A 21,501-nucleotide genomic window follows, 5' to 3' on the forward strand; every position below is an offset into this window, starting at 1 on the left:
CTACCTTCAAACTGAGACAGGTAGTGAAAAAATTACATAAAACGATAAAAACTCATAAAGCTACATGGTTTCCAGCCAGATTTTATCGGAATAAACATAAACTTACTTTGTTACTTAAGAAGTCAACATATCTTTTTTTTTACAGTATGATTGAGTATATTTGATAAGATTTATTATTTTTAATTTCTGTCTGGATTATATGTCTGGAAATAGTAATTACGATGAATATTTTAGCTTCATTTTAATAAGTGTGGACTGAAATGAGTATTGACCCTTCTTAACTTTGTCGTTATAAAACAATTCGCTTGGCATTTCTAAAATTAAAAAAAAACAAACTTATTCTTCCTTGTAGAAGATACAAATTCATGAAATGTTGGGAAGGGTAGATAAAATATTTGAAGCTTGTAAGGTCGAATCTTTCCTTCCATAGTGGTGACCTTTCAACCTGGTAGCCATCCTGTGCCATTCAGATGTCGTTAGGCTGTAGAGCCTTCTGTGGCTTTCCAGCTGGGAATAATCTCCCTGTGACCTCTGGGACCTGTTCACCCTCTCTGTTGTTGCTTGTCTTGCGTTGCCGTTCAATGTAAGGAAATACCTGTGCGCCTGCCTCTTCCATGTGGCAGCCTTCTTAAGAAAGGAGGCTTTGTCTTTTCTATGTTTGCGTTTCCCACAATGAACACAGGGTTACAGGAACTAGATTTAAAAATTAATAAACACTTCAATTAAGAAATGTGATTTTTTTCCCGGTGTTTCTATTGAACACAAGCAAGTAATGTGTTGTATTGTTTCTCTTTCACATAATTCAATTTCATATGTAGATGGATAGATGGCAATTTTGGCCTTTTCAAGGTGGGGCCATTTTTGTCTTTAAATTTTTATCTTAAAATTATGTCAATTAGATCATGATTTCGGAAAAGCATTTCATTGTTAATTTGAAAAGAATTTATAAAAATTATAGTGGTTTTCTTTTTAGGATTTGTGGAACTATTTGTACAATTCCATCATATTATTGTGATTGGTTATAGATGGTTTTCATGACTTAAAGCTTTGATCCTTTTTCCCTAACTTGCACATACTCCCCATTATTTATGCCATCATGAGCAGATCTTGTCTTTAAAATTTGGCATTATTCTCTTTTGGTTGCCAGCTATTAACTTGAGACTGTCTCTTCATGATTTATCCTTTCTTTCTCCTTTGCACAGTCACTGAATATTGCAATGTAATGATTTCTGCAAGTGGGCCAGTCAAAAGTCAAATAAATCACTCCTTTATAAGATGCAATGTTTAATGCGCCAGTTAGCAAGTTTTGCTTCTTGGTAACAGGGCTCAGCAAATTTTACTTTCTGACACATTTTATAACCCTTCAGAGTAGGTACAGTAATTACCTATGAGTCTACCACCATAACCCCTAGTGCCAGGCTGTGCTCTGAGTCTACCACCATAACTCCTAGTGCCAGGCTGTGCTCTGAGTCTCTCTGAGAATGTTTTTGATTGTAAATGAGTGATTTTTAATGATTGATATTATGATTTGATCAGTGCATCAGATACGCTGGAATATTGTTTTATGGGATTTTGACACATATTAGTTTCCTATGAGAGAAGGGAATACTAATGCTCTTAATAGAAAGGATGTCTAAAGGGGGTCTTAGTGGAAAAGCATAAGTAGGGTTGATCACTTCTGTATATAAATTCAATCTTGCATTGTAAAACACCAAAGGCTTTTATTTGCAATGACAGTTGCAATTCTGGTTTCTGAAATGCAGAAGTGTCTCTCATGTTCCAAGTGTTTCTTTGTGTATAAGATGTAAGTAGGTATGTTTCTGGATTCAGTCCTTTTTACATTAAACAAACCCCCAAAGAGGAAATGAACTGATTATCAGCCTGTATATTAAATTTCATAACTTGAACCCATAGTGACCTAATATTGTTAATCAAAACCCAGATTTTCTTCCTTTTTAAAATTTGTTTGCCAAAGACAAGGCAAAAATTCCAGTTACATATTTCTGCATTAAATATAGAAACAGTAAAAATTAGATTAGGAAATAGATGAATATAATGACCTTCCTCTCAATCATATGCTGCCAGCTAAGTGTTTGAGACTGAAAAATTGCACTAATGAAGCTATTTGAAGGCTTTTGTGGACAAGTGCTTCCTCTTTGAAGATTAAATGAATGATGTTGATGTGATTAATCTTAGTACAGGGAGTGATGCAGCAGCTAGAAAATACCTTGGTGATTTTCATAATTAAACTGAATCAACATTTCAAAGAAATGCCAGTGTTATCACTTGTATATTAGAATTACATTCATTAGACAGAAGAAACAAATAATTTGAGCAAACAAGATTTTCCTTTTGGTGTATTGAGACTTCTGTCATGTCTCAGAGTATCCTACTATAAATCATCATTACTGTTTAATTTTGTCCTTGCCTTTTTAGCTGTTTTAGCATCTCAGTGTGCATGTGTTGTGCTGTTAATGATGCAAAGTGTCCTGGTTCGTCTTTAGTTACTTTTAAACCGTTTAATTTTATCTTCTCTTAATCCCACTTCCAAGATATGTCTATTTACTACAGTGTTAGGTAGATAATAATAAGGAATTTTGTTTCTAATAGAGCAAGTCTTAGAATTGCTTTGTTTATCTTGCAGAGAAGTAAGCAAATTATAGCTCTGGTGTTTTCACGTATCTTTGATGTATTTAAATCTCACAGCACAATGTTGTCTTGACCCACTTATTATTCATAAAATAATTTCTTTAGAAAGTTTTGCACTGTTTCCAGGAAGCTGACAAGATTGCAGAAGTGGAACAGAATAACTGTTTCTTCCACAAGTTATCGCAGCATAGGTCTCCGCCGGCTGCTGGACATGTCTTACAAGCAGCTGATGGAGCTGTGCAGTGCCTGGCAGCCATAGTGGCTGAGCCTGGTCCCTGTTGGAAACAATGCTCAATACGAAAGTGCCTGTGCAAAGCCAAGAAGGAGGCGCCTCCTGCGGAGAAGTCAAAGGTGATGAAGATGCATCTGTACTACATGATTATCCTGCCTGCAACGGTGGGCAGTGTGGTGGGCATTTACAATGGCAAGACCTCCAACCAGGTGGCAGTCTAACCACAGATGATGAGCCATACCTTGGTAAGTTCTCCAACATGTATAAGCTTTGAGGAATGGCCAGCCCAGCATCAGGGCCACCCACCTCTCCAGCTTCAGCCCCCTCAAGGAAGTCAGCAGTAAAGACCCATGTTTCCAGCAAAAATGATGCGAAACAATAAGTTTTTAGTCTTTTGGTCAGAAGCACCGTCTTCCAATAATTCACCAAGATGATAAACAAAAAGGGAAAGAAGAAAGGCACCTGATACTTATCTTCTTGGTGGTTTGGAAAACATGAATTTGTTGTTTTGGCTACATGCATACCAAGAAAGATAATAGCATAGATATCAAGGAAATGGGTAGTGTTAAAAAATGTTGATAAATGTTACGGTGGCAAAACTGGAAAGAGTCTACAATGTTATGTAGCATGCTGTTGGCAATGTAAACAAGAGGGCAGGAGAATTAATGTGTATTTATCTACCATATTAAGCACACTAAGAACCAAGATAAAAGTGAGAAGGATAATGTTTACAAAAGCAAAGAAAGAAAGAGAAAGGTACCTGGGTTCAATGGAAGCATTAGTCTCTACCAGAGAAACCCTGTTTAGTTAGATTTAGTGGAAAGGAGCCTAAGCTGCTGGAACCAATTCCCTGAGAGTCCATGGCATAATAAATGTTAAAACAGTTTTTCATTTTTTTTTTACTGAAGGATAATTTTAGCAAAGAGACATTTTTTTAGTGCTTAATTGATCATTTAAATGCCAAATAATCGACACGTTTCCCAATTAACTTGTGGGAAATTGCCTTGGTAGTTCAACTAGAAACAGTTTTTCTGACTTCTTATTGCAAGTAAAGTTAGGTTCAAGGGGTAAGGATTACTGCATGGAGAGAAGCACAGTGTATTACTTGTTCTATCACCACTTTAAATTATTTTAAAGGTTTCTGGGTGACTCTTGGTAACCCTGATATTTGCAGTGCTCTGCCAGTTGTGGCATGATCTTTCCTTTCCTGGGTGTTTAATAGAAATAAGAGATGTTTTCTTTCACTTACGGATGAAAAACTGGTCTTTCTCTTCAGGGACCTACATTTGAGTTGAACCTACAATCTTAAGTGAAATGAATTTGGTAGCAGTCACCAAGATTAAAAAGACTCAGGCCCAAGCTAGTTTTGCTTCAGCTTTGTAATGCAGAAGATGTTGGAACGATCAGGTGCCAAGCAGCTCAGGAACAAAACTAAAATAAACAGTGCTCCATAATCTAAAATGCTGGTATATATTCCACCCTGAAAGAACTTGGGTAAAGAAGGCACAGACCACTGATTTATTGTTGGCTATCATTCATTGTGGAATTGCTTCATGTGTGAGGCTGAGATGCCAGACAAGTCAGTCTATGACTGGCACTTGCCAGTTAACCGAGACAGTAGATGCCAGATGAGACTGACTTATTACCACACTTGAGAGTGAAGGATGAACAGGTGAAACTGATTTTTCAATACTCAGACTACTTAAATCAAATATAAGAATTATGGAGCCCAAGTTACAAATTCCCTTGGATCCTTCCTCCCATGCTAGCAGTCATATGAAGCAAGGAAGGGCAAGAATAAGGGAGACCCACTCACTAGAGAGCCCAGGAAGTCTTCCTCATGGCTGCAGGAGGAGATAGGACATCACACTGAGGAATCCTATTTGCTCAGAGTAACAAACAAACCCTTGAAAGATTAGTATAAAGGAACATAGGGAGAGGTGAAGAAGCAAACATTTTGTGGGTACGGAGCAAGTAAAATGTTCATGGTGTGCTCCTATCAGGATGGTGCCACATGATCCTAAATCCATGGGACCTGTGCATGAATGGAGGAAGACTAAGAAGGCAGAGATGAGTTGAGACTGTGTGGGAAGCAGGTCTGATTAGGTCAAGGGGAGCCCTTTTCTGCTTGTGTTGCTGGCTTGTGACTAACTGAAAAATTGCACGTGCTTGAGAAGAAGCTCTTTGCAGATTTCCACAAATAGAACTCAGACTTGTCTGCTGTCCAGGTCCAGAGAACTGAGGGAGGAAAGAGGTAATTGCTCCACACATCAATCTTATCAGCATACTTTGTTCCTTTTCTAGAATACTGTAAGAAGTTGGAAATGGATGAGAGGTTATGAAACGGCTCCCTGTTTTCCTTCCAATACTTTTGCAGTGTTCCTGAGCTCACCTACTTTATTCTCATCCTTAACTTTTCTGGTGACTCTGTCCTCTTTGCTTCAATGTTTTTAGCCAGAACCTATGTAATGTTCCTTTTCCCCAGAAATGATTTACATGTGTCCCCACCATTTTCCATCTCCCTGCAGTTTAAAAGTGGGAAACAATTTCTCATTGCCTCTCAGCTTTTTCTTTAATAGTAACCTTCTAAAGAGAAGATGACACTGAGAAAATTTTCCCTAGACTTTTTTCTCTAGTTAGGCTTCATGATTGCAACCACACTTCAGGTTAAATATGAACTTGATGTATTTCTAGTGGACACAGATAACAAAGATGATGCACAAATCAACATAACTGCTGAACGTTCAAACTTTTGTTCTCTTGGATTTTCAATCTCCCCAGACTAACCCCACAAAAAACCATACACAGATCTTTACCAATTAGTCACTAATTTCTCCTGTTCACTGTTTTCAAGTATGAAACAATTATTTAGTAATTTCTGCATCTCAAGAGAAACTTGTTTCTGTTGGAATATGACAAAAAATATTTTTGAGATAGTATCTTCTAACTAAATGTCAAATTCATTTTTTTAGACATTTAAAGTTACAAATTTTCTTGATTCCTATAAGCTTCTCAATTCTAAAGGTCATATCTTTTTATTAGATTGATTTATTAATTTGAAAGGCAGAGTCACAGAGAGAGGGAGAGACTCGCAAAGAGAAATCTTTTATCTGCTGATTCATTTCCCACCAGTGGTTGTGATGGTTGGGGCTGAGCCAGGCTGCAGCCAGGAGCCTGGAACTCCATCTGGGCTTCCCATGTGTGTGCGGGTCCAAGGGTTTGGCTCATTTTCTGTTGCTCTCCCAGGCTCAGTGGCAGGGAGCTGGCTGGGAAGTGATGTTGCCAGGACTCCAATTGGTGCTCCTATGGTATGCTAGCATGGCAGGCAGTAGCTTAAGGTGCCACAAACTGGCCTATTTTACTGATTATTTTTAAGAAATTTATTTGTTTTTACTGGAAACCAGATTTTTGCAGAGAGAAGGAGATACACAGAGAAAGATCTTCCATCTGCTGGCTCACACCCCAAGTGGCCTCACTGAAGCCAGGAGGCAGGAGCTTCTTCCGGCCCTCCTCTACTACTTTCTCAGGCCGCAAGTAAGGAGCTGGTTGGGAAGCAAGGCCACCGGAATTAGAACTGTATGGGATCCCGGCACATGTAAGGTGAGGACTTTAGCTGCTAGGCTACTGTGCTGGGCCCTATTACATGTTTTAAATTTAAATTTTTATCTTCATGTTTATGTAGTTTACAAGGATGTACACCCATGAGGACCAATGACTAGGGTGGGGAGGGTCGAGGCATTGGGGAAGGTGGGTGAGACAGATGCGTCCGTTTTTCCTTCCCCCCGCCGTTTTCTCCTGTATCTGGGTGGGGAGGGGGGTAAGCGAGGAGCAGAAGGGGCCTGCTCCAGCTGTTAAGCCATGTCATTATCTAGGGATGGAGGATGTCCACCTGATGTCATCTTAGAAGCCCTGATGTGGAGAAGAATGTTCCAAGGGTATTGCTTGAATAGTTTTGATAGTTCTGAGAAGCTGTTGGTTTCATTGCTCCAAGTTTGAGAAGATCCTTCTAAGGTCCATTGGCTAACAGAGTCTATCCTGGCGCATACACTCACTGAGACATTTGCTGCCAAAGCTCAGCCAGGAGAATTGTCCAAACTGTTCTGTTTTCTGTCTTCTGACATGGTACTTGTGGTCTTCTGCAGGCCCAAATGAGCTGGCTACCTTGTCCCACATATGCATAAGGGTATGCTGTCCACTGTACATGCACCAGCAGTAAAGGAGGCCCAATCCTGACACATTCATTCCAAGGATGGACCATAATCCTATGATCTTCTCTGTGGCTGGAGTTTTGAGTCCAGTGGTCCAGTTTGGGACCTCCCCTCCAAAGAAATCTCACCTGGGATTACCCCAGAACTGACTCTTGCATGTGCCAGGCAGTACAGGGTCTAGGTCAGTCCCGCCCCCAGCCCCATGTTCTGTACAAGCCTATGTGTTCTGCAGCCTAGTCCAACCCAACTTGCCACAGATTTGGCCCTTACACACTCCAGCAAGAGTTGAAGCGTAGTTTGGGGTGACCCGCAGTGACCACAGCAGGTCCAGCCCCAGCCCCAGTTTCTGTGTGCCAGTATTTACAGCAGACTAGGTCCATGCTGCATCCTAACCAGGCTCTCATATATGCCTGTGAGTGTTGCAGCTTGGCTCACCCCACCCTACCCCATGATCCAGGGCACACGTATGCTGATGGGTGCTTCTACCTTTTCCAGCCTGATGCACTCCTAACCCAGGATCTCATGCACATGAGCAGGAGCTGCAACCCAGAAGAGAAGTGCCCACTACCTACCAGTCCTACTCCCAGTCCCAGATACACTTTCCAGGGGGGTAAGACAGTGTAGTTTGTCATGACTCACATCGCATCTGTTCCAGCACTTGCCAGTGAACGCTGCGGCAAAGCCTGGCCAGTCAACACTTACCCTGATTCTCATATGTGCCAGCAGATGCAGTGGCCTGGCCTCACCTGATCCTCTTCCAAACCCAGCCCACATGCAGGCCAACAATTGTTACAGCCACAGCTAGCCCAGCCAAGACTACTCATAGTCCTAGCCCTCATGCTCACCTGCAGGAGCAGCGACGCAGCAGGGAGGCTCTGCAATCACTCACCAGGGTTGCTTCTGGCCTGGGGTCTTGTGTTTGCTGGGGGGTGCTATGGCCCAGTCTGGCATGGCTCATCTTGCCTTGGCATTCACTGGTGGGTACTGCAGCCTGGCTCTACCTGGCCTGTCTCTAGTCCCAGCTCATGCTGGGGGTGCTGCAACCTACCCCAGCCTGACCAGCCCTCAGTCCCTGCTCTAATGGGAACTGGCAGGTGTTGCGTCCCAACCTGGCCTGGCCTGCATTCCATCCTGACTCTCATGATTGCTACCCACTCTACTGAGATTGCTTTCTTCCTTTTCCCGTGAACACTACTACATGTTCACTGTGTTTCTTCTTACCAAAATTTCTTATCTCTTTCCTGGATATGAAATTCCATTTGCCAAGTTTCATAGCCATTTGGCTTTATCTATGAAGCCTGTTACGATATCTGCATCCTTAATTTATCTTTTTTCGTAAACATATACAACTCAATTATTTTGAGCATTACTACTTCATGTTAAGTAATAGCATAAAATAGGGAATCAGAGTGCCTGAATTTGAACCCTGGCTCCACATTTGTAAGACATGTAATATTGAGCAAATTGTATACATTTTCCTGCTCCACTTACATCAGAAAGATGGTAATATTCTTTCTCATAGTGTGATGGGACAATTTAATGTATCAGTATCAAAATGGTGTGGTGATAGACTGCAGTGCTGGCTAGAGAAAGCATTATGTATTTGTCATAATTTGTGTGTCTGTGTTTTTGTTTGGTCATATGATAAACAAAGGCAGGGGCTGCTCTGTTCTCTTGGGCAATTGCCAACAGTGCCAAGAAAGTACTTAGCATGTGCTTGTGGATAACATCAATTAAAGTATCTCTTCTAGTGTGCTAAATGGCAAGGAAAACCGACCATGAGTGTCAGTCCAAGCATTCATTACTAATACGTAGAAGACTGTGACTTTATTTTAGGGGGGGTATGTTTCAAAAGTATCAACATCTATAATCCTTAAATAGTCAACAGGCTAATGAGTAGCTACGCAGCTGTTTGGTTCAGAGACTTGAAGGGTTTTTTTTTTAACTTCTAAAAGTTTGCATAAAGGGAACAAATTTCATGTATATATATAGAGAGAGAGTGCTTCCCACTCTACCCTTTGTTCCTTCCTTACTCTCACTTTCCCTCCCCCTTTTCTTATTTTTCTTTTAACTTTTACAATGACATACTTTTATCTTACTTTAAAATCACAAGATTCAGCCTACAGTAAATAAATAATTCAACAACCAATAAGTAGAAAAGGCACTGTTTCTCAAAAATATAGATAAGGGTTATAAACCGATTTGATGAATCTCAAAGTGTCAATTCACTCATGTGCTTTTCTTTCTTTTCTTCTTTTTTTTGTGTTTGGAATTTTTGTACATAGTTTATTGTCATTCAGGTGGACTTGCAACATTCAAATATTTTTGAGTTTGTCTTTGGGTTTTCTTCTTATTATCAGGTCAATAGGATGTGTACCTTAGGATCACAAGCAGGTGTTACAAAAACAGCAGAAAATACTTACCTTGGGTATTTGCTGGTGGTGCTTTATTTTCCTGTTATTTTTCTGTAAAGATGTTTCTTCTGCAACTACTTCTGGAAATAACACAACAAAATCTGTTTCTGCTCTTTCTTTCCTTGTTCATCTTTATATTTTGACCTGAATACACTCTTGTCCTGGGCTGTGAGATTTAAAACATCTGTCTACAAGTTTTTGCAGCATGCCCCTGGAGGCTTATTTTTGCTCTTCCCTGTATATTACTAACCTCAGTAGAAGCTGTGAACACATTTAGTTTCCCTCAGATCCCAGGTTGCCTAATTGTCAGTGACAGCGATTTCTGCCTTTATGACTCGCTGCTATAAACATTTAGGTTTTGTGGTATCAACCTATGGATCCAGTGATGTTTATGTAATTAAATTGTGTAACTATATTTTATAATTTTTAATTTGTAATTGTTTTTCTCTTTAAAATTTTCAGTTCTAGATTCCTGGAAATCATATAGCTCATTACACTTCTTCTACATATGAATTAGAATTGCCATGCCAGAAACTTAGGCAGATGTGGTGTCGAGTGCTGTTAATGTATTCTGTGTGACATTTTTTATCTCCCTGGAAGTGTTGAATCAACAGCATGATGAATAGATTATTGTTTTTGTTACTTTCACCTTATCATACTAAAATATGAGAAAATAAAATATGAGAAACATAACTCAATTCACTTTTATAGAAGTTGCTATCAACACACTGTATTTATAATTCTCCTCATAATTACTTCAAATAAAGAGTTTGCTTTACTGATGGTTACTTCTCTGACAAATTATTCATTTATTTGATTTTTTAGAAAGGAAAAGTGCTTTGGATATATGCAATATTCCAATGTGAATGATGGGAATAGCATGATTTAGTTTGATACATGGAGATGAAAATTAAAGTGCTTTAGATCGGAAGAATGGCCCTTTAGGGAGCTGGCATTGTGGCATAGTGGAATAAGCCTGTGTTGCAGGCATTCCATATGGGTGCTGGTTTTTGTCCCTCCTGCACCTCTTGCCATCCAGCTTCCTACTAATGACCTGAAAAATCAGCTGAAGGTGGCCCGATTATTTAGACCTCTGCCACCCACGTGGGAGACCTGGATGAAGCTGCTGGCTCCCAGGTGTGCTTCACTGTAACTCTGCCTTTCCAAATAGGTAAATTATTCTTTTAAAAAGGCAGTCCTTTAGACAGTTGTCACCCAAGTGAGCTTTAATCAGTTTTAGGTAATTGCAAATTCCCTAAAAACAAAGAATTTCAAAGGGCTTAAGCACTTCTGATGTGGCTTTCTGGAGGACTTATAGATTTATGGTAAAGCATGATTTATTTGGAATAGAAGAACAGGTATGTAAAATTATGTGGTGCCACAGTTAAAATACTTAAAAGGCATAGAAAGGCTGAATGTGAAAATTCAAACAAACAGAGCTGCAGAGTGAAATGATATTTGTGATTACAGTAAATTAGTACATGACCAGGTTAAAGAGATAAAATGAACTATGAAGCTAGGCTTGTGAAATTAAGGATGATTCTGCATGGGCTTGCTTGTTGAACTCAGAATTGGAGTCATAACTAGTGAATAGGAAAATAAACACTAAGTTAGGAAGGATTCTTCTATTCCATTAGACATTCTTACCTTTTGACATAAGACAGGTCATCTGATTGTTTCATGTAGCGACCTGTGCAACTGTAAATGTAATCTTTGTTTAGGAAACAAAGTTTCCTGAAATACTGACAATTGAGTGTTTTAGTTCTTTGAAAGGTCATATTTGAATCCATATTAATTTAGGAGACGAATCATTCTTTGAGTCAATAAAACCAGAGACTACATAACTGAAAATTAAAAAGCAATTTGGAAGTTCAGAACTAAGAACCCTTTGGAGGTAGAAGCTGTCTGTCTTTCTACTTTCAGCATTGAGCACAGAGCTTGACATAGCTTAGGGACTCTCTGTTGTTTAGGGGTTTGATGTCAGTTTTGAAAGTGAATAAATTGCATTTAGAAAAAATAGATTAATGAAAGGTACTTTATGAGTGTAGCCATAGTGATCATTTTATTTTATTCTTATCATGAATAAATTCATTTGTCATCATTTTGTAATTTTGAGATGACGTAAATCTCATATATAAAGCTGTGTATGATAGGCAGGCTTTAAAATGGGCTCAAATAATTTCCACCTTCTTTCACTCCTGTCCTGTGTGATCTTCTCCCCTTGAGAAGATGAGGGGAGTTAGAGCGAGTGACTGGCCGTAGAATACGGCCAGAGTTGCAGAATGTGATTTTTGAGACTAGGTTGTAAAAGGGCTGTGGTTCCTCAGTGGTGCTTTCGCACACTCTTGTATCCCTTGCCCCTGGGGATGCAGTTTTGCGGAGAGACTCAAGTGGCATGCTGAAGAACTGAGCTGAGAGCCCTCACTCCAACAGCTCAGGAAGATACTCCAGTCTGACAGCAGCAACGTGAGTGAGTTTATAGAGTGGTCCTTCAGCCCATTGTCTTGAGATGACTGTAAGCCCAAATGACAACTTGGTTCCTCAAGAGATCTTGAAACAGAAAAGGCCAAGTTAAATCACTCTGCATTCCTGAAGTACAGAAGCTAGCAGATGATAAATTGATTCTGCTTTTTCTTCTATCAGTGATTCTCACTTGTGTCTTCCCTGCCCTCTGAGGCAGCAATCTTACAACTGACATTTGCTTCCAAATGTATCTTCAAATATATTAACATCTGGTTATATGCAGTCATATAAAAATTAATCCACATTTTCTCTGTGTATAGAATAAGAGTATACAGGCTTGTAAAACACAAATTTTAGCATTTTGAATCAAAAGCAGAAATGTTTAGGAAAACATGGAAACATTTCAAAAAGAACATAAAAATGAACAGTAATGCGTTGTAACATTTAGTATCATTTAATTTAACATATTTTAATATCTGCATTAGTTTTTTGGTACCTATAATTGCAAATATTTGTTAACGTTTGTAAACTTCTTTTATGACTTTGGAAATGCAAATGTTGCATTTCACCTGCCTATGCATCTGTTCATTATATTTTGCCATGTGTCTAATAAAAATAAATGATCATATTCTGTAAGCTTGTGTAATAGCAGAGAGTTAAAATATCTTGAAAATAATATTTTCTTCATGACTATACGTGGTGTGAGAGCACATTAAACTATTAATTAGCTATGACTCTGAAGCCTTTGACATTCTTGGGATTGAGAGAAATATTTTGTGTTTATTTTTGCCACTTAAGTATGAGAACTTCCTGGATCCATTATTTTTTAATAGCGTGTCATTTAAATGTGAATATTTTAAATGTTAATTGCAAAAATTATAAATGTGATGGCTGAAGCAAGTTATACCTTTTTAATCAAAGACAATGTGAAGAAAGCACTTTTTCATATGTTCTTCCTTATAATAATCGATGCATATTTATTGCTGCCCACAAGCACAGTGCTAATATCTGTCTACCATTTTTATTCATTCAAGAAAGGCTTTCCAACTACACCTATTTTATGAAGATTTAATAGAAGTAATCATCATCACCAGCCCTTGAATTTGTAGAGTGCTTTATAGCTCACAAAGTGCTTTCCATGCATCATCTCATGAGTGCTGCACGATGACCCTGGATGAAGGAGGGGAACTTGGTATTCTCACTTTAAGGAGGAGGACATTTGAGCTGAGAGAGGTGACTCCCAGGATTAAATATGATGTGCTTGGTTCTGAATTTACCAGCTGCTTCGGAACCCAGTATTTGTTCTGTACATTGTTTTTATTTTTTGCAAATTTGTAACAGGTACAATCTTATCAAATTTACAACTAATAATAAGCACTGAAATGTTGAATGATTTAGGCGTATTAACTTTTGAATGGCCCAGATTAAGTGTGAAACAAAGCACAATCACTTTAAGAGTCTGTTTTATGTGCGGTTGTTAGCTAAGTTTAGTAAAAATATGCCAGACTCACTAGTGGGCTATATTCTTGGCACTTATTTCTATTTACATGTATGATCCAATTTACTCAACAAATGATTAAGAGATGCATCTCTGATTTCAGCTGCATGTGTAGTATTAATGCTAAAGGAATTAATTCATCAGGATACTGAGGAGTATCCTGTTAATACTTCAGGGTTTGACTGATTGCTTTATCTGAATTAGAATAATTTTTTAAAAGGTGTGTCTGACATTAGATGTCTACAGGGAAATGAGGTCCAGGCAAAGTCAAGTGGCCAGTAAAGTCTCAGGTATTTGTGTTTACAGCTCCATCACCACCACCTAATTTAGGTAGGATTTAGGTACTTTCGCAATACAAATACCTGGCTTTGAGATTAATCCAGCACACTAACAAAGCCCAGAGGACATTGGTCTTACTGCTCCAGGATTCCAAACAATTAGGAATTTTATTCTAATATGTGCATGTTAGATGTTTAGAAAATATTTTTTGGAAAATAAAAAAAATACATATTTTATAACTAAAAAGTTTGACAAACCCAGAGAAAATGTGGTGCTCACATCACTGGACATGGGCCTTCCTTAGCTTTTTCAAAATTTCCTTGAGGTTGAGGTGTCTGTCAAGTAGGGCTTGATGATATTATATTTAAGATTTCCTGTTTAAATGCAGAAATTGTGTAGCTGCTGGTCATGAAAGGAGTGCAGGTGGAGCCTTGTGTTTTGTAAGGAGTGAATGGTTGGTTCTGGTTGCTCAGGTCAGTGATCCTTTCTATCTGTCTATTTCTACTCTGCCTCTCTCTTCTGTCAGGACGGAGTGATGAAGTGGGAAACACCAAGGTTGATTTGTTGGTTAAAATGATAACTCAGTATTTACATTTTCAATGTATTTTATAATTGCTAATGAACTGTTCCTCAGAGTGGGCCTTTGGGGTCAGCAATGCAGTGTTCGTTGTCCCCAAATTAGAGTACTGAGACATGAATCTATGAGATGACTGTGTGGATGTCTCATAGCAGTTTCAATGGGGAGGTGATCTTGACTGAACATGTAACATGGCTCTCTAGAGATGGGCTCAGGGTCCTGAGGAGAGTTCAACAATCCTGAAGCACTGTTGTCCATACATGGCTTGAAGTTCTGGAGTTCTTTTTGCTTGATTAAATACATAATTTAAGAGTCAGAAGAAGTTCTCATTTACTGGTTCACTCTTAATATGCACACAATGGGGACTGGCATTGTGCTGGAACGAGTAAATCCATTGCCTGTGACACTGGCAGCTTCTGTGGGTGCTGGCTTGATTCCTGGCTGCTGCATTTCTGATCTAGCTCCCTGCTAGGAGCTTGAGAAAGCAGTGAAGGATGGCCAAGTGTCTGGGCAGCTGTACCCATGTAGAAGACATGAAAGAAGCTCCTGGCTTCAGCCTGGCCCAGCCTTGGCTGTTGGCAGCCATCTAAGCAGTGAACCAGTGGATGAAAGATCTTTCGTTTTTTCATTGCAACTCCAAACTTCAAATAAATGCATACATTTTTAAATAAAAATGCTCACAACAGCCAGTTCTGGGTCAAGCCTGAAGCCAGGAGTCAGAAACTCAATTTGAGCCTTCCACAAAGGTTGCAAAAAGTCAATCTTTCTCCCAGAAATTTCTCAGGAGATCTTTTTCTGATAGGCCTACTCTTTGAGATTAGCTCATGTTCATAAAAATCTCCTCCTTGTGTTTTTATTAAATTTAGATAAACAGATTACTACCAACATTTTTTCATGCTACAGGGAAAGGATGGAATAAATCATCCCTGATCAGTGCTTATCATAGATACTGATATTCAGCAGCTCCTGGGTCATGTTGCTAAGGATATTTCTTTCTCAGCTCCCCAAATTGCTTGGCATATCTTTACTTTTGCCTTTACAACATAAGAAAAGCTTTCTTTTTTTCCTTTTTAAAGATTTATTTATTTTTATTGGAAAGGCAGATTTTACAAAGGAAGAGGGAGATAGATCTCCCATCCACTGGTTCCCTCACCAAGTGGCCATAATCGCCAGAGCTGACCCAATCCAAAGCCAGGAGCCAGGAGCTTCTTCTGGTTCTCCCGTGTGGTTGTAGGGTCCCAACGCCTTGGCCATCCTGTTTTTTTTCTTATTGAATCTTTGATGATGTTTACATAGTTGATTAGGGTGAGGAGGCCGAGTTAGTAGAAAGAGGGTGAGACCATTGTTTCCAAATTTTCTTCTTTTGTTTTTTCATGTATCTGGGGTGAAGAGGGAGATATGGGAAAAAGCTGCACCCAGTCTTTTAACCACCAAAGTACCCGCGGATAGGGAATGGCTGCCCAGTATCACCCCAGGGTCCCCGATGTGGAGCATGCTCCAAGGGTTCTGCCAAATGGTTTCGATAGTTCTGAAATGCTGTTGATGTCACCGATTTCCTGTTGAGGAAATCCTTCCAAGGTCCACTGGCTGACATAGTCCACCTTAGAGTCTCCATTTGCCCAGATATTTCCTGTCAATGTTTGGTTAGAGTAGTTGACCAATTTGTTCTGCCCTCCTTCCTCTGCTAAGGTACCAGATGTCCCCTGCAGGATCCAATGAACTGCTGTATTCTCCATGTGTATCTGGGTATGAAATCCACTGCTCTGTCTAAGCTGCTGAGGAGGCCCAGTTTTGAACATGAACTCCACAGTTAGACCACAGATCCTGTAATTCTCCCCATGGCTGGCCTTCTGAGTACAGCAGTTCAGTTGATGGGATCCGCAAAGAAACCTCGTCTGAAGTGATCCCAGATCTGATTCTTGTGTGTGCTTGCTAGTACTGGATCTGGCTTATTCCATCACCCACATCAGCCAACGCACACACTGGTAGTTGCAATTACTGAGTCAATTCTGTCTTCAACCCCATTTCTTATGTAAATAAATGGATGCTGCAGCCCAAACCAACCCTGCCCATTATACACTTGGCCCTCAAATGCACCAGTGAGAATTGCAGTCTAATAACCCCCACTAGGTTCACCCCCAACCCTGATTCCTCTGCTTGCCAGTATGTGCAGTAGACTGGTCCAGTCTGTACCACATCCCATTCAGCTCTCATACACATCAGTGGGCATTAGAGCCTAGCTCAACCCAAACAACCCCACTACGCAACCTGCACTAATGCCAGCAGGTACCACCACCTGTTTAGCCAGTCTTGCCCCAGCCCTGGTTCTCATCATGCTCACCAGTGGGAGCTGTGACCCATCAGAGAGGTGTCTACAAATTCCTTACTGGGTACACTCCGAGTCCAGGATTTTGTACTATGCAGGTGGTTCTGCAGTCTAGCTTGACAGGATTTGCCCTCAACCCCAGCAATTGCCAGCTGATGCTGTGGTTAAGCCCAACCAGCCTGAACTTACTCTGCTCTATGCATGCACCAGTAAGCACAGTCCGTTAGCCCAACCTGGCTCTCTCCCAACCCAGTTCACATGTACGCTGGCCTTGGTGGTCCCCGGTCCCAGTTCTCATGCTTGCCAGTGGGAGCAGTGGCCCAGCAGGGAGAGCCTCCCTCTAGCCTCCACACTGGGCTCACATCTCCCCATCCGTCACTGATTCTCATGTCTGCTGGTGGGTGCTGAGGCCCAGTCTGGCATGGTAAGCCTCACCTCGGCATTTGCTGATGGGTGCTATAGCCTGGCCTAGCACAGTCTGCCCCCAGTTCCAGCTCATACTGGTGGGTACTGAGTCTGGCCAAACCCAGCCAGCCCCCATTACCAGCACTTAGGTGACCTGGTTGGTGTTATGGCCCCACCGGGGCTGACTGCACCCTATCCTAGTTCTTACATCTGCCAGTGGATGTTATGAACTAGCCCAGCCTGGCCTACCCCCAGACCTGACCCACATGTATGCCAGCAGGTACTGTAACCTGGCCTGGTCTGGGTTGCTCCCAGGCTTGGTTGGTTTTTTTTTATTATAAATTAATTCATTAATTACATTGTGTTATAATTTCATAGGAACTGGGATTCTCCCCCCACTTTCCCACACCCTCCCCCCATGGTGGGTTCCACCACCCTGTTGCATAACCATAGTTCAAGTTCAGTTGAGATTCCCTCTTAGCAAGCATATGCCAAGCATAGAGTCCAGCATCTTATAGTCCAGTCAAGTCCAACTACTTATTGGGGAGACCCTCTCTGGTCTGAGGGCAGAGCCAGCAGAGCAGGCTTGGTTGTTGTACTCACCTGCAAGGACTGTATCCTAACAAAGGAGTTCCCCAAGCTCCTCTATCAAGTCTCCTCCCAGTGGCAGATACTGCACACACTGGTTAGTCCTTGGCCCAGACTGACTTAGTTCGCCTCCCTTCCTGACAGAATAGTGGCTTTGCCCAACTGGCCCACAGCCATTCTGGTTCTACAGCCCAGCCATACCTGGTCCATCCCTGATATAGCTCTTGTATGGTTCAGTGGATGCCAAACCTAGCCCATTCTGTCCTACACTCACCCTGGCTTTCATGAGCACCAGTGTGTGCTGGAGTCTAACTCAGTCTGGACACTTCAGATCCAGTCCACTCCCACGCCGAGGGATACTGCAGTCACATCCAGCCCATTCCAACTCTCACACTCACCAGTGGGAACCACAACACAGCTGGGACATCCCCTTATCTCCCCAGATAGGTTTCTTCCCAGCTACAAATCTTGCATGTGTCAGTGGTTGCTGTGTCATAGTTCAACATCACCCATCCCGTGTCATGGCCTCTGCCATTGGATCCTGCAAACTAGACCTGTCCTGTTTTCTGCTAGTACAAACTCTTGCTGGTGGATGCTGCAGCCTAGACCCATCCAGTCTGCTCTCATCCCTGGCTCATGTAAACAAGGAGGTGTGATAGCCTAGCCTGGCATGACTTGCGCTCTAACCTCGGTCCTGCATGTGTCAGTGAGGTAAGGTTGGCCTGGTCATGCCAAATTCACTATTGCCCACCCCGCTTCCCACCCTCCACTCCTCCTCAGCCAACTTGCTGAAAGGTTGAGCTACCTTGGCCAGCCTGACCAATACACAAGCCTGAGTCACATGCCCATCAGTGGAAGCTATGGCCCACCAGCGGATTTTCCTAAGTTTCCCCACATCCTATCAATCCTACTCCCAGACACAGATCTCACATGTCCTAGCAGGTGGTAATCCCTTACCCAGCAGTCTGCCTCATCTATGGTGACCTTTGTATGAGCTGGTGGATGTTGTGGCCCAGCCCTTCCCACCTCCTCTTCTTGAGTGCCCCTGCTGGTGCTGCAACCTGGAGCAACTTGGCCTGTTCCCAATCCCAGTACCCGTGTGTGTTTGAGGGTTCCATGGTCATGTCTAGCTGAGCCCGTCACCACTCCCAGCTCTTAAGCAAAACAGCAGAAATTGCAGTTCCACAGGGGTGGGCCCATATATCCCCCACGGAAAATACCTCCAGAGCTGGTTCTCACATGTCCTGGTTAATGTGGTGTTTGGGCCATCCTCGATTGCTTTCCCAGGCCACAAACAGGGAGCTGGATGGGAAGTGAAACAACTGGGACTAAAACTGGAGCTCATATGGGATCCTGGTAAATGCAGGGCAAGAATTTAGCCACTAGGCTATCATGCCAGGTTCTGTCTATTATTTTCCATGGTACAGTTCTGTTTATATAGGTATACTCACTATTCCCACCTTCATCTCCCCACCCCCCATTTCCCCTCTCAGTATTTTTTTCTTATATTATTATGGTAGTATGATCCTTTAGTAGCAGTTACTAGTTTAACATTCTGCTATTTAAGTGCATCATGGCATCGTAGATGTAGACAACTGCAGAAAATCTAATATCACATTATCAAGATATAATTTACCTGTTTCATTGGGAATCTCCTTTCATCTGGGAGATGCCATATCTTCACTTTCCAGTATGTTAGTCTCCATTATACAATTAATCTATGAGAATATATTATATACATGCTCACCTGCACATCTATTTTTTAAAAATTTCTTTTCTAGGCAGGAATAGTGTAAATTAGGTAAGAATGTGGAAAGTAGGAAAAAAAAGTAATTGAAATAAATAACAGCAGAATTAGTGTACTATCTGGGAATGATTGTATTATCACCCTATTTAATTCTGTATACTCTTATTTGCATTTTTTGAATAAATAAAGATATGAGGGGAAGCACAGAAGACAAGGGAGTTGGGGAGAAACGACAGCATGTAGAACACAAACCAGTGAAAGGGAGCTCTTTCTCTCTTTTTCTGTCTCTCTCCCTGCCTAGTTTGTGTTTTTTCTATTTTTCTTGCGCTTCCTTTTTCACCCTTAATGCAGCAAAATAAATTTACCTTTTAGTTCTATTTTCCAGAAACTTTTTGAAGTATGCTTATGCGTGTCAATGCTTTTAGGCACTTCAGTCAACACTAAACTTAACAAAAGTCTTTTAATGTAGGGGACATGTAAAGGTATACTCGGAGCACTGGTAAAAAAAAAAATGTAGCAGGCACTCAAACCACCACTCTGATTGTATGTGTCTTCAGTGGTGGTTTAAGCTTGCTATGTTAAAACACCTGTCCTTTGTTTCCTAGTTGTTGCCTTTCTGGATAATTGAGATCTGAAGATCTAAGACACTTCAGATAAGTTTTATGCTGTAGGATATTAGTAAACACACTATCAATCTCACATTTTATCTATTTTATTTTATGCAGAGTATTATCGTCTTTCTTCTACCTAACAGCAGACCTCATCTCAGTTATTAAATGCCACAAATTATGTACAGATTTCTCTGAATTTGAATTTGATGTTACTATCAGAATACTCCCATTTTAAAAGGTGTTTTGGACTGTGATTATGTAAATATAGTATTTAATATGCATAGATATTTAATGATTAACTTTGTTTGACTTGTTACACCTTAGTTCACTTCTTAGTTCAAGACAAGAGGAAATATCTCGGGCAAAATACATAATTTGAGATGTGAGCAGAAATAACCTAAAATGTTTATATTATTCTCATAATGAAAATTTAGCCTGGTTAAATAACCTAGTTCAATAAGCTGAGATTTGAAAAATCAATAGACTTCTTGAATTCAGCAAGAATGTTAATACATCATTTTATGTTCATGGGTGATGTGAAATCTGCTCTATTATTCTAGTGATGGGCAAATACTTTTGGGAAGCAGTGTGATAGTTGGCCAGTAGTCCCTCCAACTTCCTCCAACCCTTAAAGCGTACTCCTATTAGCTACAAGGCACAAACTCTTTGTCTATCATCCTGAGAGCAGCTTTCTCCCTAAGGAGTTCCACATAATTCTATATTCTTAGTCCCTCTTTATCTTGATATTGACTTGTGTATTACTGTATTTTAATGATTAGAAGTTTGCAGATATTTTAGTTTTCTTGGTACAAAACTGGAAATTGTCTTAGCTGTTGCAAGTGAATTAAGTATATACATAAACACTGTATATTAATTCCTTAATAGATGCAGAGAAAGCATTTGATATAATACAATATCCTTTCATGATGAAAAAAAGTTTTAAATAAATTGAGTATAAGAGGAACATTCCTGACACAATCATGGACATATATGACAAACCCAGGCCATTATTATATTGAACAGCAAAGGGTTGGAAGTATTTCCACTAAGATTCAGAACTCTCACCATTGCTGTTAAATATAGTTTTGGAAGTTTTAGCCAGTGCGAGTAGGCAAGAAAAAAATAAATCAAATGGATACAAGGTAGAAAGAGGGACGTGGAATTATTCCTATTTGCAGATGACTTAATCTTGTATATAGGGAAACCAAAAGACTGTATGAAGAGACTATTGAAGCTCATAAGAGAGTTTGGTAAAGTTGTAGGATATAAAATCAGCACACAAAAATTAACAGCCTTTGTATGCACAAATAATGGCATGACTGAGAAACAACTTGTAAGAGCAGTATCAGTCACATTAGCAATCAAATTTTAAGTACATTGGAATAAATTTAATCAAGGATGTGAAGGATATCTATAACGAATGTTACAAAAACATTCAAGAAAGAAATAGAAGACATAAAAAATTTTAAAAGTCTTCCATATTTGTGAATTAGAAGAATAAATA

The 21,501-nt window shown here is 40.4% G+C and overlaps 1 pseudogene; it reads left to right on the forward strand.

Moving 5' to 3' along the window:
- Positions 1-2,860: 2,860 nt before the first annotated feature.
- Positions 2,861-3,250, forward strand: LOC118758001 (small ribosomal subunit protein uS19-like; annotated as a pseudogene).
- The last annotated feature ends 18,251 nt before the right edge of the window (positions 3,251-21,501 follow it).

The sequence above is a fragment of the Ochotona princeps genome, chromosome 12, assembly GCF_030435755.1.
Source record: "Ochotona princeps isolate mOchPri1 chromosome 12, mOchPri1.hap1, whole genome shotgun sequence".
Classification (NCBI taxonomy): Eukaryota; Metazoa; Chordata; class Mammalia; order Lagomorpha; family Ochotonidae; genus Ochotona; species Ochotona princeps.